The sequence below is a fragment of the Triturus cristatus genome, chromosome 10 (assembly GCF_964204655.1).
Source record: "Triturus cristatus chromosome 10, aTriCri1.1, whole genome shotgun sequence".
Lineage (NCBI taxonomy): Eukaryota > Metazoa > Chordata > Amphibia > Caudata > Salamandridae > Triturus > Triturus cristatus.
In genome coordinates, this window is record NC_140593.1 from 646,509,269 (window position 1) to 646,525,659 (window position 16,391).

At 45.4% G+C, this 16,391-nt stretch overlaps 1 protein-coding gene across 1 annotated transcript in view; it reads right to left on the reverse strand.

Annotated features, from left to right (window-relative positions):
* The window catches only part of LOC146789843 (SEC14-like protein 5), a 1,062,444-nt gene extending 1,052,840 nt beyond the window's left edge, over positions 1–9,604 (reverse strand). The window contains exon 1 of the mRNA XM_085632205.1: positions 9,494–9,604. The gene's annotated coding sequence lies outside the window, so the exon portion shown is untranslated. The remainder of the gene's footprint in view (positions 1–9,493) is intronic.
* Positions 9,605–16,391: the final 6,787 nt, after the last annotated feature.

The following is a 16,391-nucleotide window of genomic DNA, read 5'->3' on the forward strand; positions in this document are numbered from 1 at the left end:
TGTTTAATCATGGTTTTAAAATTGGATTTTTATGTAATTTATTCTTGCCATTCGTATCCTGATCCTGTATAACTGTTTTCTTATGAATTGGCGTTTTAGTTTTTTAAAGAATGATGTAATCTATTGCTTTTAAAGATATGTTTTATATCGAAATAAAGCCAATTTGACTGACTGACTGACTGAGAAGCCAGGTCTAGGGAGGCAAGATGGCGGTCGTGTAACATCGACCGGTAGCAGCTTCACGCAATGAGGATTCGGTTCTAAGCCCCAGCGCGGCATACGCAGGGATCAAGGCAGCCCGCTGGTCCCCGCTGGCCTCCCGATGATTAAACAGTAAAACAATGCTCGTTCAGCTTACCTGCTACGGTTCAGGTAGACCTTTTCTCCGGGCTCTGGCGCTGACCGCTGAGGTTGTTACGGCTCTCGCTCCCTGCTGCCGGCGATCGGCGAATGTCGGTGGGCGGGGCTTGCGGTTGAGTCTTCGTGTAACGTGGAGCGGTGTGAGAGACCGTGATTTGGATTTGGATTTTGTTCTTGGCAATCTCTGCTTTAGGACAAGGAGAAGAGGCAGCCTGAAGAGGTCGGCTGCAATGGCCCCTAAAACAATTAATTCTAAATCGGCAGCGTCTAAGAAGAAAGGAGGTGCTGAGGGGGCAGCAGCGAAATCGGAGCAGGTAGACGCACGGCTGAAGCATCAAACGCCCGCTGCAAGGAAACATCAGCAGCTGGCTGTAAAGACACGTCAAGTAACTGCCTCAATTGCTGATATATTTTCAAAAAGCAGCAAGGAGGGTGGGGCAAAGGAGGCTACACCGCAAGCAGCAGCAGGGGCAGCACAGGAAGGTGGGGACCATTCGGTACTATCCGCCGGTCTTCTTGGCATCGTAGAGAGTGCAGAAGCGGTAGCTGCCGTGGATGTCTCCGATGAAGTCTTGGATGAAGTTCCTCAGTCCGGTAGCGGGCAAGTGACTACTACTACCCCGGCACCCGCTATTGGGGGGGACCCTGTAGCAGGAACACCGGAAAGCCAGGTAACCCTGGGTAACAAGTCTGGCACGTCTTCTAAGGTAGGCCATTATATCAGCAGTGGCCTTCAAAATGAGAAGTGTGAGCTGGGTGTACCCCAAGGGACTGCAAGGCATGAGCATGAGCCAACTGTTAGTGAGGCTATTCCAGGAGCGGTGGGGGGCTTGGCGGAAAAAGTCCCTAGCGAATGTTTCTTCTCGGTGTCTGAGAACGCAGAGTGGTCAGACGAGGACGAACATAGCTCTTTTCTGGAAGGTAGTACGCAGGACACAGATTGTGATCAGGAGCAAGTACCCCCTACAACAGCAGTCAGACCTGCGGCAGGTCCGAAAGATCGCTATGAGCTAAGCTGGGACCACTCATCTGCCATGCCATTCCAAGGGAGCCCTAGCACGGAGGCATCTCAGTTGTCGCTCCTGGAATTGATACATCAGGAAATTATCTCTCATCGAGAGGAGACACGCCAAGACAGTAGGAAGTCACAAGCCGCTATGAGGAAAATGCAGGGGGCTGTGAGGAAGTTGTCTAAGGCTTGTACGACCCTGGGCGACAGAGTGTCGAACTTGGAGGAGAGGGTCGTATCAACCGAGGCCGAGGCAGCAGCCGCGGTATCTAAAGTGGATGCCCACTGCTCACAAGTGGTAGATATCCAATGGAAACTCGAGGACATGGAAAATAGACTGAGACGTAACAATCTCAGGGTCCTTGGGATTCCGGAGGGGGTCGAAGGCTCTGACATCAGAGCGTACACCATCAAGTTATTCGACCGGGCATTCCCAGAGTTATCTGGCTGGAACTGGCCCTGCGAAATTCAGAGGGTACATCGCACCCCCTTTAAAGTACGGAAAAACGCGAGGGAAGGGGACAAGCCGAGGGCTATTCTAATTTTTCTGGGCAATTTCGTACTGAGGCAATTAATCGCAGAGAAGGCAAGACCGGACGCAAGGAGGACTAGTGAGGGAATGTCATTCTTCGTTCGGCCAGATTTCTGCCATGCCACGGTAGAAAGGAGGTGGAGGCTTCGGCAGCTCATCAAACCCTTTCAGGAAAAAAAACTACAGGTCTACCTGATAAACCCTGCCCAGTTAAAGGTTATCAATGAAGGGAAGACCCTCTATTTTTCATCTGAGATAAAGGCGAAGGAGTACCTAGACTCTTTGGGCAATTAGGTTTTTTTTTTTTTTGTAGGAAAAACTATCAGCCGGCTATTTTGTCTGTCTAGGGTATTTCCTGAGGGTCACAGGGTTGTTTTCTCTTCTTTTTTTTTTTTTTTTTTCAGTGGTTGTCAGGCTCCTAAGTTGCTCAGGGGGTTATATGGTGCTGCCATCTCATTCATAATGTATGTCCGTCCCCGGGGGGGCGATCTTAGGTTACAGCTATTGTTTTTTTATTCTCATTGCGTCCACTGCTTTTCATCCCATGCACAGACTAGGTCTGAGCGCCTCGTCTGAGGGGGTACAGGGGAGGGTGCGGGGGGGGTTGGGGTGGAGAGGGGGTGGGATGGGAGAGGGGTGGGGGAACCGGGTGTGGGGGGAAATAGTGAAAAATGAGATAATCTGGTGTTGTAAGGAGCTTGGTAGCTATGTAGTTGGTTGGTTTAGTGTTGCAAGAGCGTTAGCTGGGATAATGTTACAGAGAACTCTGAGACAAGTAGGGCACACAGATGCATTGATGATCAGAAATTTATATAATGATGGATATTAAAATATGTACCGTCAATGTTAGCGGACTGAATGACTGGAAAAAACGTCAAAAGTTGGAGTATTTTGTTAAACATAATGGGATAGATGTACTTTGTTTGCAAGAGACCCACTTACCGTGGGCCAAACGGAATTTACTTTGTATTAGGGGGTTTGATTTGATAGTCTGTACATCACAGACATCTGTAACTAGGGGGGTTGCAATCCTTGGCAGATCTTTTTTAGGGGGGGTGAAGCGGGCTAAAAGTGATAGCTTGGGTAGGTGGGTCATCGCAGAGCTGAACTTAGGATATACAATCTGTTCGATCTATGGGTCAAATTGCGATGACCCAGAGGTTTTTAACTTCCTGGAAGAGGAGCTAGCGGGCTGGCCAACCCCCTTGATAGTCTGCGGTGATCTAAATATATCCACTGACTGGCATAATGTACTTAAGTATTCAGGACGGAAACCTAGGGTGTTTCGGGCTATGTCCTCCCTCTTGAGCTCACATGGGCTTAAGGATGTTTGGGGTGAGAAGGAGACACAGAACCCAGGGTACACGTATTTTTCGCATCCGTTCCAAAAATACTCCAAATTAGATTACTTCTTTATATCAATGTCGGAACTGAATAGAGTTAGCATAAAGAAACTCCCTAGAATAATTTCTGACCACAACCCGCTGATTCTATCTTGTAGAATAGATTTAGCAGAGAAAAGTCATACTAGCTGGACTTTTGAAAGAAGGTTATTATCGGATCAAAGATTTTTAGATCATATTAAAAAATGGACAGTGGAATTCTTTGACGCAAACCGCTATAGTACCTCTAGGAATAGCGTTTGGGAAGCTTTTAAGGCGGCCCTCAGAGGGGAAACCATTAGTTGTTCAGCGAGAATAAGGAAGGCGGACAGGGGAGAGCTAGATAGGCTTATGGGCCATTTAGCGAAGGCGGAGGAACGGCACATTAGGGACATTGGCAACGGTGTAGATGGGACAGAGAGCCAAAGAAGGTTGGGGATCATTAAAGCCGAACTTCAAAAATTGGTCACACAGAAGGCAGTAGGGGATTATCAGGCATCAAGGGCTAAGCGGTATGAGACAGGGGAGCAGGCAGGTAGGGTTCTGGCACTTCGTATCAGACAGGGGAAATCGAGGAACATCATTTCTAGCATACATGAGGACGGTAAGACTTATTCGGAGACAAAGGAAATTTTAGGGGTGTTTAAAGATTTTTTATCAAAAATTGTACGATGAAGAGAGCCGCCAAGGACCACAAATGGATGAGAATGGTAGCCGGGGCCCAATGCTGGATGATCTATCCAGAGAAGAGCTAGATAGGGACCTGACTGGAAGTGAGATTCTGGCCTCCTTACGGGAACTTGCTGCTGGTAAGGCAGCAGGACCCGACGGAATCCCCCTGGAAGTGTACAAAAGCATTGAATCTGAGATAGTGCCCATCTTGCTGGATCTCTTTAATGGTATACTGTGTACAGGGGACATTCCAGATTCATGGAAAGAGACCAATATAATTGTCTTTCACAAGAAGGATAAACCCAAGGAGAACCCAGGCTCTTACCGACCTATCTCGCTCATCAACGTGGATACTAAACTGTACTCGAAAATATGGGCCAAAAGGCTAGGGAGGGTCATTGGCGGTCTTGTCTCTCCTTGGCAGCATGGGTTTGTGCCTGGGCGCGGAACGACGGACCACACACGCCGTGCTATCGCACTGTTCGATGCTCATGCTGCTGGGGGGGGTGAGATGGCCATGATCCTCCTAGATGCGGAGAAAGCGTTTGACCGCGTGGTCTGGGAGTATTTATGGGGTATTCTTGTAGGCAGGGGATTTGGTCCCAAGGTCATCAGGGCTCTTAGAGCTATGTACAAAGATCCGGTGGCCAGGGTGTCGGTAATGGGGGAGAGTTCGGAGAAAATTGTGATTAAGAGAGGAACGCGTCAGGGTTGCCCTTGTTCTCCGATCCTCTTTTCTCTATATATAGACCCCCTGATTCAAAGAATTTTGGGCTGCCCTCAGATTAGTCCAGTGATGTTGAACGGGTTTACAACCAAACTGCTAGCATACGCTGACGATTTGGCGGTTCTTACCACCGACCCCCAGCAGGCGATGTCTGCACTTGCAGAGCTGGCGGAAGACTTTGGTAGCAGGTCTGGGTATCTGTTAAATGAGGGGAAGACCCAGATTATTTGCACTAAGAACATCAATAGGTCGGACAGTAGATACGTAGACTCAGCGGTCTATTTAGGGCTCAGAATTAATGCCTCAGTAGATAAGATCATTACAGAAAATTATTGCCCCCTAATGGGATCGATTGAAGCAGAATTAAAGAGGTTGGACGTATTACACCTCTCCCTGGTAGGACGGGTAAACGTCCTTAAAATGTCAATATTTCCGAAGGTCCTTTACTTGTTTCGAGCCATCCCATTATTGCTGGAGGAAAAACTATCAAAAAATCTGGAGTCAATATTTAACCGGTTTATCTGGCAATATGGGAAGACTAGGCGCTCCATGAACCTTATGTCGCTCCCGTTCGTAAGGGGGGGCATGGCTTTACCAAACCTTCGTCTATATCATTTATCTTGCCTTCTGGCTCAAATGTCAATACTTTTTCAATCAGTTCCCAGCTCGGTAGTGACACAGGCAGAGAGTCAGGTTCCCCCATCTATTTTTGAGCTGCTAGTGGGGAAGAAGGCTGTGGGGCTACTCTTGAGCGAGGTGGATCGGAGATTTTATAAGAGGGCCCGGCTTAAGATCATGGGTGGGGTGTGGGGGTCATGGAAAGCCGTCCAAAAGCTGCTTGTAATTCCTAAGATTAATGCGCACCTCCTTCTCTGGAACTCTAACCTATTTCCTTATATGGGTATGGACAGGAATTGCGCGGCTTGGAAAGAACATGGAATTAGTTCTATTGGGGATATTATGGAGGGGGGGGAGGTCCTCAGGTTCGAAGTGATCCAACACAAGTTTGGGATTTCATCTAATCATTGGTTTACGTATGGACAGTTACCCCAAACGTTGAAGGCTTTTAGACCGAGGATACTTGAAACAAGACGTTTCCCCTTGATCGATTATTTATGGAACGGGGGCAATAAAATAACATTTGTCTATAATCATTTAATGACGGGTATTCAGGACGATTTGGAGCAGACAGAATCGGCAATTGCAGGGAAATTAGGCGACCCCGACGTGGATTTAGATCTAGCACTTGTATTAAATAAGAGATTATTTCGATCTTCTAACCTACGGGCTCAGCATTACAAAACGCTGTTTAATCTGTATTTTACTCCGGCGAAGCTGTATGCCTGGGGTCTGGTGGAGAATGATAAGTGTCCTAGATGCAATAATGGTCCAGCGGATCTAATCCACATGTTCCACCAGTGCGATAAGCTTTCTATGGTATTAATGGAAATCTCTAAGTTTTTGGAGGGGCTGCTAGACTGTAGGATTAGGCTATCCCCCACGTTGATGTTGTTAGGTGTAGATAGGAAATTGGAGTTGGGTAGGGCGGCTGAAGCTCTGGTCTTTATATCAACTGCAGTGCTACGCATCCTTATTTCAGCAGCTTGGAAAGATTCCTCCCCTCCGACATTTCAAATGTGGATTGCAAGGTTGCTGGGAGTGCATAATATTGAGGCTTGTCTATATGAGTCAAAAGGTAAAACATTAAGGGAATTAGGAAGAAATATTTGGGCACCACTTGCTATCTGGAGGAGCTTGAGCGCCTAAATACTGCTTTATTTATTTAATTATGTATTTAATGATAATGAATGGTTTAGAACTATTGCCCTATTATTATTATTGTTTTGTCCTTGTTTTACTTGGATTTACAATGGTTAGTATTGTCTAAATGTGCTCTTGTATGGTTTAACAGGAATATCTATTTAATGAATTTGTAAAATTTGTGTACGACACCAGTAAATCTCAATAAAAAAAAAAAATAAAAAAAAAAAAAAGACTGACTGACTAACCATAGGGTGGTGGTTCTTTACACCAAAGACTTCAAGGTTACCCGACAGTTCTCAGTACCGAGAGGGGTGCTACAGGGCTGTATTTTAGCTCTTTTTCTTTTTAACTTATACATTAACAACCTGGAGCAGGTTCTCTTAAAATCAAAAGTGGACTGCCCCCAGGTGGGAACGCTGAGCCTCCCTGTATTATTGTACGCTGACGATGCTGTCCTTAAAGCTCGGACAGCAAGGGTGCTGCAGATTTAGTTGGATTCCTTTGTCCATTTCATGTAGAAGCTCAATCTGTTGGTTAATGACAGCAATTCTTATGTGATACAGGTGGGACCTGGTTCGAGGAAACTTTATTCTTTCATGGTTGGGTCCACCCAAGTTCCTGGGACTAGTGTTTTCTCATACCTGGGGTTATTGTTGGATTCTGACATAAACTTGGGGACTCTTAAAAATAGAAAGAAAGGGGATTTTGTAAGGGCCAACGCCACTGTTTTTAATTTTGCATCTACATCGGGCAAGAGACCCATTGGGGCTCAAGTCTTGCAGATATATAAGGCTAAGTGTACTTCTAAGGTGACCTACGGTAGTGAGATTTGGGGTTATATCCCACATGATGACACCTGAAAATTGTTGAAAATAACTTCTTGAGCTGGATTTTAGGAATACCTCATGGCATTTCCACCTTTATAGTGCATGAAGAGTTGGGCATGGCTTATCTCTATGATATGCTGGCTTATTGTCCCCTTATGCTGTCAATGAAGATTTGGTTCAGCAAGGGGAATACATTAAGTCAAAAGATTTTAATGTATTGTTTGGCCCTTGACCATTTTAAGTGTATCCTCTGGCTTAAATATATTAGGGAGTGTTTTATAAGTATGGGTTGGGCGGACCTATTAATGAATCCAGAAACAATCTGTAGGAAGGATTTTGGTTGGTTGAAGAAAACCTTTTTAAGAAATCGGACATTGGATAGGGAAGAGGAGGTGCTAAGGTAGCCTAGTGTTGGTGGGTTCATGATATTGAAAACGGTGCAATCAACAGAGCCGTATCTTCTATGGATTAAAAGTAGCTATGACCATTTTTTGTTGACTAGGTTCCGTTTGGATCTCTTCCACCTCCTTCTCGCCCACCCATGTGGGCAGAATAAGGGACAGAGTATTTTACCCTGTGGTTGCGACGTAAAGTCGCCACAGGACATGCTCCATTTTTTAATGTTTTGTAACTTTTATGTGGCACCTAGAAAGTCCCCATTTTAAAAGAGGAAAATTTTAGGCAGGTTCAACCGGCCTTTATATTCTTACAAATGCTTTCAGGTAATACAGTATTTTATGTTTTTAGTTTTCTAAAGTCTGCTGTCAGGCGTATATCTAGTTGAGACTAATAGATGAGGGCAATTTCTGGATGAAGGAGCCTTGATACTACTTTTTATTGTATTTATGTACTTTTTGAATTTTTAAAATTGTTTTATTCTTCTTTGAAATTTAGTATCAATTGTATAGCAGTTGAAGGTGATGCGGTATATATCGTATATTTACGGCACCTAACTTTTACGGGTTTTTGCAAAAGCCGAATAAAGTTTATTTGATTGATTAACTAACGAGTAGGTGTTGTATAAAGCCTTCAGTGCTGCTACTTGTTCATGTCTGTGTGGGAGCATTTGTGTGTTTTGTAAGGTACGTTTGAACTGCTGTTTTTCAAAATGTACCTGTTCTGTAAGCGAGATATGCTTTAATGGTTGCTATGTGTTCCAAAATCGACATAAGTGGCCTGTTAGCGCACTAGTGTTGCATATGCTCTGCTGGTCCGTGCGCGAGGGAGGCGTGCTCTTTGTGGTGCGTCCGTTCTGTTTGTACGAAGGTCGCTTGCCCAACTGTCACCTCGTGTGTGTCTATTCTCCGTGTGGCTGTAAAGCGTGAATGCCTGCTGCCTGGCGCGCTGTAACTGTATATGTTTGTAAAATGCCGGTACGTTCCCACTGCTGGCCCCTGTGGCGTGTAGCATATGTCCTGTCAGTGACAGCAGTATGCATTGCTGATAAGCGTGCAGCATATGTTCGTGAGACAAGTTTCCAGCTCTTGCGCTGTTCGTTTAATGCGAGTTCTTTTTAAGAGAAGTTTGATATGTTTATATTTGCGCTTTTGCTCTTTGGTATTCACCGGAAGCTCGTGCTGGTGGTCCTGTACCTCTTCTCGGATGCTCTCTCAAAGGCACCCATCACAGGTGCATCTCCCCAGAAGATCATGAGCGTGAACGACTCCAGCACTGCAGGTTGTGAATTAGTGAGACTGCCTAATGCTCATTGTCAAGTCCTAGCGCATAGAATCGCCTAGTCTCACAAACCGTATTTCCGCGCTGTACTTCTGTGCCTTCAATTTAGGACATCATTTCTTAAGTCCGCGGAATTTCACACATTGCCCCACACACCACAACGAATCACCTACTCCAAGTCTCCTTTGGAGATAAAGGGGCGGGGGGGGGGGGGGGGGGGGAAGCAAGCCGACACAAGACCACTTTCTGTGTGTGAAAAAGGCCGCTTTTGGGACTTTCCCCACCGCATCTGCTTGCAGCCCTCCACTATGCCTGCACTTTAACTAAAGCGCCTTCCTTTCAGCAATAACCGTGACCGAAGGACAACGGTCTGCCTCAATGCTACAGGTTCCCAGCTCGCGTGTAGCCATCAAGGGCCCCCACCTTTCACGTCTGTTGTTTATACAGAGGGCTTTTGCCACCCACCAGTGCCGGCCAGCATTCCCCTTCCGCCAGCACTGGCGCCTTCCAGTGGCCACATACCCAATAAGGCAGACGACTCACCTCGTCCTGTAATCCCCTCCTCGTCCCTCTGCTCTCCGGCTCTCTTCCTGGACTGCTCTCCAAGGCCGGATCAACTCTCCAGTGCTCCCCGCCCCAGCATGCCTTCCAGAGGCCACTCAAATTCCAGCTTCGGCGACAGTCAGTGTCACATAACGCCGCACGGGGACTGAGGTGAAGTGCTGCCTGAAATGAAATCTACAGAAGGCCGGGGTGTGAGCTGTGAGGTGGTATGCCACGGGTTCTCAGACCCAGGTGAAGATTGCATGGATTCCAGGGTCGAAGTGGTGTGAGGCGCCGGGTTTGGGTTCGACTTAAGTCCTAATGCGTGTTTTTTAGATGAAATGGAGTGTTTAAGATGAGAAATCCAGTGGCGGCTGGTGACATTTGAAAGTGGTGAGCATTAAAGTTTGGTATGACTTTTATGTAGTGAGCGACGCGGGCAAGCTTAATGGAAAAAAGTGGTGTCCAGGCTCCGGAAATTTGAAAAAAATTGGCAAATGGTGCATTTGAAAGCAAATTCATTTAGTGATAATGCAAGGTTTATAAAGCAGTTGGAACGTCTATATTTGAAATATTAAACACATAAAAAAATGTCCTATATCCTACTGCATTAACCCTTTCGCTGCGGCGGGAATTCCGCCGCAGCGCTGGGAGGGGTTTGGGGGCAGCGCGGTGGCGCGGTGCTCATGACGGAGCCACTCCGTCATGAGCCACGGTTGAGCTGTGCTCATGACGGAGTGGTTCCGTCATGACTCCGCCCACGGCGCTAATCGCCCGCACAGGCGGGGAATAAGCGCCGCGTGGGCGGCGCGGCCGCCAACGGCCGCAGCATGACAGAACCACTCCGTCATGAGCACACGGCGACCGTGGCTCATGACGGAGTGGTTCCGTCATGAGTGGGGAAGGGGTTAATATGTTCAAGTTACTGTAATGTACAAATTGTACAGCACGATAAGTTCAGCCTTTTAAAGCGTGTGCTCGCCCAGTGTCTTGCACTGCATGCGGCATCAACTTTGGAAGAAAATGCTCTAACCTGGCTGCGGGAAGGACCCACAGCTGCTGATTGCAATCAGGCATATAGAAATACGTGAAGACAGGTCTTTAAGTGGGATGAAAAATGTGTTGACTTTCTAAAAGGGAACACGTCAAATAAGTTTCTGTGACTCCCATAGTGTTCCGCTATCCGACCGGTAATTTAATTTCTCTCTGAGATGTAATTACATCTAGATACATAACACAACAACTGACCTGCACCTAAAACCTGTGAGTACGATTGGCTCTGTCAATAGTTGTTCGCTGTTTAACATAAATGACCAAGAACAAGTATTTGTTATAAATAATCAACCTTCAAAACGTTTCTATTCTGAAATTTCATCAGTATTGAGGCCTGTGAAATCTCTCTGCACATCTCGTCCATCTGCACATCTTCAACCACCTCTCTTTCCTCTTCAGCACCCTCTTTTCACTCTTCCTCAAATGCATTTCCTTGTATCTCCCTCACTTCACCACTTCCAAGCACACACTGCACTCACTCACATTTAAGCAATGGATTTACTTTTACCCTGTAAATATTTAGTCATCTGTGCACCTCCACATTTCCACAGAATTGCAACTACAACTGGAAAACATGACCATTGTTCTGTGTGCTCTGCAGAGAGGCCAACCCATAAACACCTGCACAGCTCAAAGTATGCACAGGAAAAACATACAGAAATAAACACAACTTGATCAAATAGCTAATTCTTGAGGGAAGCAAGATGAAGTAAAACTTGAAAGGAAAGATGAACTAAATCGCTGACATGCATTGCCTTTATGTTTTTACCACTCATTTGTCGTAAATCAATCCATGTTCTTGGCTTTAATTTGTTAAGGGCATGAAGATAGGGCAAGTTTTAATGTCATACAGCTGATAACTGTCTACTGGAAGCACATTTCTCTCACTTTGCGTTTGACTCAGATATTTGGATCAACTTCACAAGGGAACAAAAACCCTGGCCCGCTCGTCTTTTGAATCCATTTTGCGGGGCAACAAATGCAGCAGCTCCACTTCTAATGGGGCCACGGATGTGTAGGCAGAGCCTAGGTTGTCACAGTGGGGAGTTAGCATGGGAGGGGTCTCGGCACAATTTGTATAACAGAAGATAGGATTGTAACCCTTACCATTACCGAGAACATGGCACTTAAACACACGTGCTTGAAGGCTGGTCAGTGTTAAATAAAAACCTTTATGCATATTATGTGCACCTTCTGCGTGCTACCCTCTGTGGAGAGGTTCAACTTACATTTAAAATGAAAGTTGGTGGTAGCATGGAATCGGTCGATGTCTAAATAAATGTATGGATGAGTCCGAAGCACAGTATACTTTGATCTTTTTATACAGCTGCAAGCGTGAACCGTGGAAGCCCATTATGATTGCCAATCGTATACTATAGCTGTGTTTTAATGTGAAAAGGTACCCCCTGCGTTTTCCTACCTTAGATTGCGTTATTTATATTTAATTAATTTTTCCCTTTTTATGTACTATGGCTGCTCAAAAGGGTCTATTTTAAGCTCTCTATCTTAATTAAAACTAATAGATAATAATAACTTTTAATTTTCAGAGATATTAATCTGTGATTCTAATAGTATTTTTTTTCCTTATTATCCTTAATCTTCCTTTTTATTCTGTAACTGGTCATGTTCACTGTATGCTTTTGGTATTCACTTTTATGCATATAATAATTTGCGGCAGTATGGATTGGCACTTGGTGTTGTGAAACGTGTTGGCGTGTTTTGAAACCAAGAAAAGAAGAGACCAATGAAACTCTTTGTTGTTGAAAGAATCTTCAAGTTAATGACTGTCGCATTTATCCAGACCTCATAACCAAGTCTGTCTTTGTTAAATTCAAGCAGGGGTTAAGGGAAAACCCAGCGCCTTTGCTGTCTGACTTTAAGGGCCTCTTGTTAGAAATGGGGGTCTCTAGTTGGCAATGGCTGGCCACTGTCCAAGTAGGGACCCTTCTTCCTAAGTCAGAGTAAGCGGGCTACACCCTTTGATAACCCCTGCTCAACCCTGTGGTAACATAGCACGAGCAGTTAGGCTTATCTCTGAGGCAGTGTGTGAAGCATTTATGACCATACACAGTAACACAGTGAAGAACACTACAAAGGGACACCACACAAGTAGTTATAAAAAATAAGTATCTTTATATATAGACTTAACACAAGACCAATAACAGTAAAAAGCCACAGTACTAGAAAATAGGGTTACTCTTAAAATGCTGCAACAATAGTTCAAAGTGTGCAAAGAGGAGTTCAGTTCAAGGCAGTGGTCTCTGCAACCCTTTTACTAACAAACTACCTGGATTCTGTAGCAAAGCGACCAAAATGTCGCTAAGGAGTTGTAGTGATGATTTTCCTCACGCATGACCAGCGATGCGTTGAATCCTTGCCGCAAGGGAGGATGATGCGCTGATCTGTGTGCAGGACAAAGCGACAAACTTCCACACGCTAAGCCGGCGATGCGTTGAAATCCTTGCCGCGAAGGGAGGATGATGCGCCGAGCCTGTTGTGTATGCAATCTTGTTGCGATGAAAAATGGCGCTCCGCGAAAGAGCGACGATCCTGATGCGATGAAAATGGCAAACGCTCGGCGTCCGCGCTGCGATGTCGTGAAGCGATGAACTCGATGCGATGATCTTTGGTTAGCAAGCACTTGAATGCCCGCAAACAGGCGATGCGATAATCTTCAGATTAGTGAGCATTTGGCAGCCCGCAAACGTGTGATGCGATGATCTCCGGTAGCGAGCACTCAGCGGCAGCAGCGCGATGATTTTCCTTACGCTCTTCATCTGCGGCGGCTCGCTAACGGACAATAGTGACGATTTTCAGCACTCTCTTCTCCACAGTAGAACTAGAGGCCCTGGAACTCACAGGAGCCTCACCTGCAGATATAAATCCTCGCTGGGAGGAAACAGAAGGCTGGTGTGGAGTCTTATGTGCCTGAGACTCCAGCAGGAGGTTAGCTCTCTTCTAGCCCTTGGGTGATTGCTGTAGCAAGATAAAGTAAAAGTTCCTTCAAAGTCCTTTTCCCCTTCTTCCAAGTCCAGTAGTAACCACTGCAGGCCAGTCCAAGAAACAGCACACAAGCACAAGGACAATCCTCTCCTGCAGATTCCTTCAGTTACACGGACAGAGGTTCTTTTTGTTGTCCAGGAGCAATACAAATTGTAGGGGTTTCAGCACAGATATTTATACCCCAAAAGTCTTTGTTCTAAAGAGTCACAAGTCACTGAACCCAGTCAGAACCAGTTCTACTCAGTCCTAGAACACTTTGTTTACCAGGCTGCTTCTTTTCTTTCAGAGTGCAGGGCAGAGACATCAGACGCACCACAGGAGGTGGAGCCAGCATTGTGGAGGGAAGGCACAGCCCTATTCAGGTCCCAGGTGCAACTCCTCCCATCCATCTAGATGCAGATCTCTCTATTCACCACTGGGACACCTCACCCTGTCTCCTGGAATTCCCCAGCCCTGTCACTCCGAAACCAGACAGCCAATACACATAACAGCAGAGCACACTGGAAGGCTTAGGCAAGAAAATACCTACTTTCTAAAAGTGGTATTTTCAAACGCAGAATATAAAAATAAACTTTACTAAAAGACGTATTTTAATATTCTGAGCTCAGGCATACTAAATTAGTTTTTCTACCATGTTCCATGGGTCAGTTAGGACTATAGAATGTAATAGTCAAACTGCCCATTCTGGCCTATGGAGAATAGGTAGCCTTACAGTAGTGAAAAACGAAATTGTGTGTAATTCACTACCAGGACATGCTACACACACCAGGGCATGTCCTACCTTACACATACAATGCACCCTACCATAGGGGTGGCTTACATGATGCCAAGGGAAGATTTAGGGGCTGGGAAGTGGGTGCACTTCACAGCCAAGATGGCAGTTCTGGACTGCACACAGACTCTACAGTGGCAGGTCTGAGACACACTTTACAAGCTGCTTCTGTGGGTTGCGCAAACCAGTGCTGCAGGCCCACCAGCAGCATTTGGTTTACCAGCCCTGGGCACACACAGTCCACGCTACTAGGGACTAACAGGTAAACCAAATAAGCCAATCATGGATATACCAATTCACATGTCATATTTACACAGGGAGAGCATATGCACTTTAGCACTGATCAGCAGTGGTAAAGTGCCCAGAGTCATAAAGCCAACAAAAACAGGTTAGGAAAAATCCAGGAGGAAGGCAAAAAGCTTAGGGATGACCCTGCAAAAAGGGCCATTTCCAACACCTCTGGTTTCCTCTCTTTTTCTTAGATTAAAATCCATGGATGGCTGAATTAGTCTTTCATCCTACTGTGGCAATTAACTCTGTTATATTGGGTAATACTTAGCAATACAAGTATCAATATCCATGTACCTGGTTTCCTATGCATGTAGTCTCTTTGTGACAGGAGAGGGGCAAATGAGAGGAAATTCTGTGAGAGGTGGGTGTCTACTGTTTTTGGACAGCCACATTTGTGCCTGAGGCTGGGTCTGTTCATCCTGGTTGCAGGTTGGCTCTGACAAGGAGAACCTGAACACATAGGACCAGCCACAATTTAAATATTATACTCTTATGAGACACACACTGCATATGTGGTTATTTGTGGGCATGTATATATGAGCTTTTGAGCCTATGTGTTTTGCTATTATGGCTGGTCCCAGGAAATTATAGTTGTGGTTAGAACTATATGGTGTTGCCTTGACATTGGACTCTGTATCTGAGAATAAAGCTATGCTTTGGTGTATGATGGCTGTAGATCGCCTATGGTGGTTGCATTTCCTGCTTTTTGTGGCTGCATCCCAATAGTATTATGTCAACAGTATAAATATTTTTAGAATTGGGAACTGAAATTCACTTATATATACGCTATCTTTTTTTTGTTATTTAAATGATTACTTATTGTATGATTTTCACTACATAATATCACTTTCTGTAAAGACACCATCGTCAAAGATCAAATTACATCACTTCCTGTGATGACACAAGGATCAAAAGCTCTATGATATCACTTGCTGTGATTTGTTTGAGGTCAAAGGATATGTGATGTCACTTCCACTACCCATGGCACTTTGATGAATCAACATCAGTGGGGAAGAAACCAGTGATCTGATGGTATTTTGAATTATTACTTGTATGATTTTCACTACATAAAATCACTTTCTGTAAAGACACCATCGTCAATGATCAAATGACTTCACTTTCTGTGATGACACAAGGATCAAAAGTTCTATGTTATCACTTGCTGTGATGTGTTTGGGGTCTAAGGGTATGTGATGCCACTTCTACAACCCCTGAAACTTTGATGAATCGACATCAGTGGGCAAGAAACCAGTGATCTGATGGACTACATTCTTTTGAGCACACTCTTTCCCAGCTTGAGTTAACTCTGTCTTGACTCTTCCCACAGAAGCTTCTGTGGCACAATCTAGTGGTTAGAGCTGCCCAGCCAAAACTCTGCCATGCATATTACTTTCTGTAGTCCTCTTGTGTCTGCGGTTCTTGTCGCTTCTGAGCTTGCAAGCACAGACTCTGTTCTGTGTGCTTTTGCACAGCGCACCTGTGCCTGTATTACTATAAGTGCAAAAACAACAATTGATGGACAGAATGCAGAACAATGTCATACATTCACCCCAGTACAGAGATCTGGGCCTAAATCCAAACCTTTTTTTGCTCACCATGCCATTCCAGTTTGAACCCAGCCATATGCAAATCAGTCTTGACCCTGTGCCCCATGGGAACAGTCCAGCCCGAACTGCCAAGCCAGGTCCTCCCTGGACTGGAAACAAGCATCCTAGGACCGGTTTCGGGCTTTCAGCCCTCATCAGCCAGGATAGCTTGATTCCAGTGGCATGGAGAGCA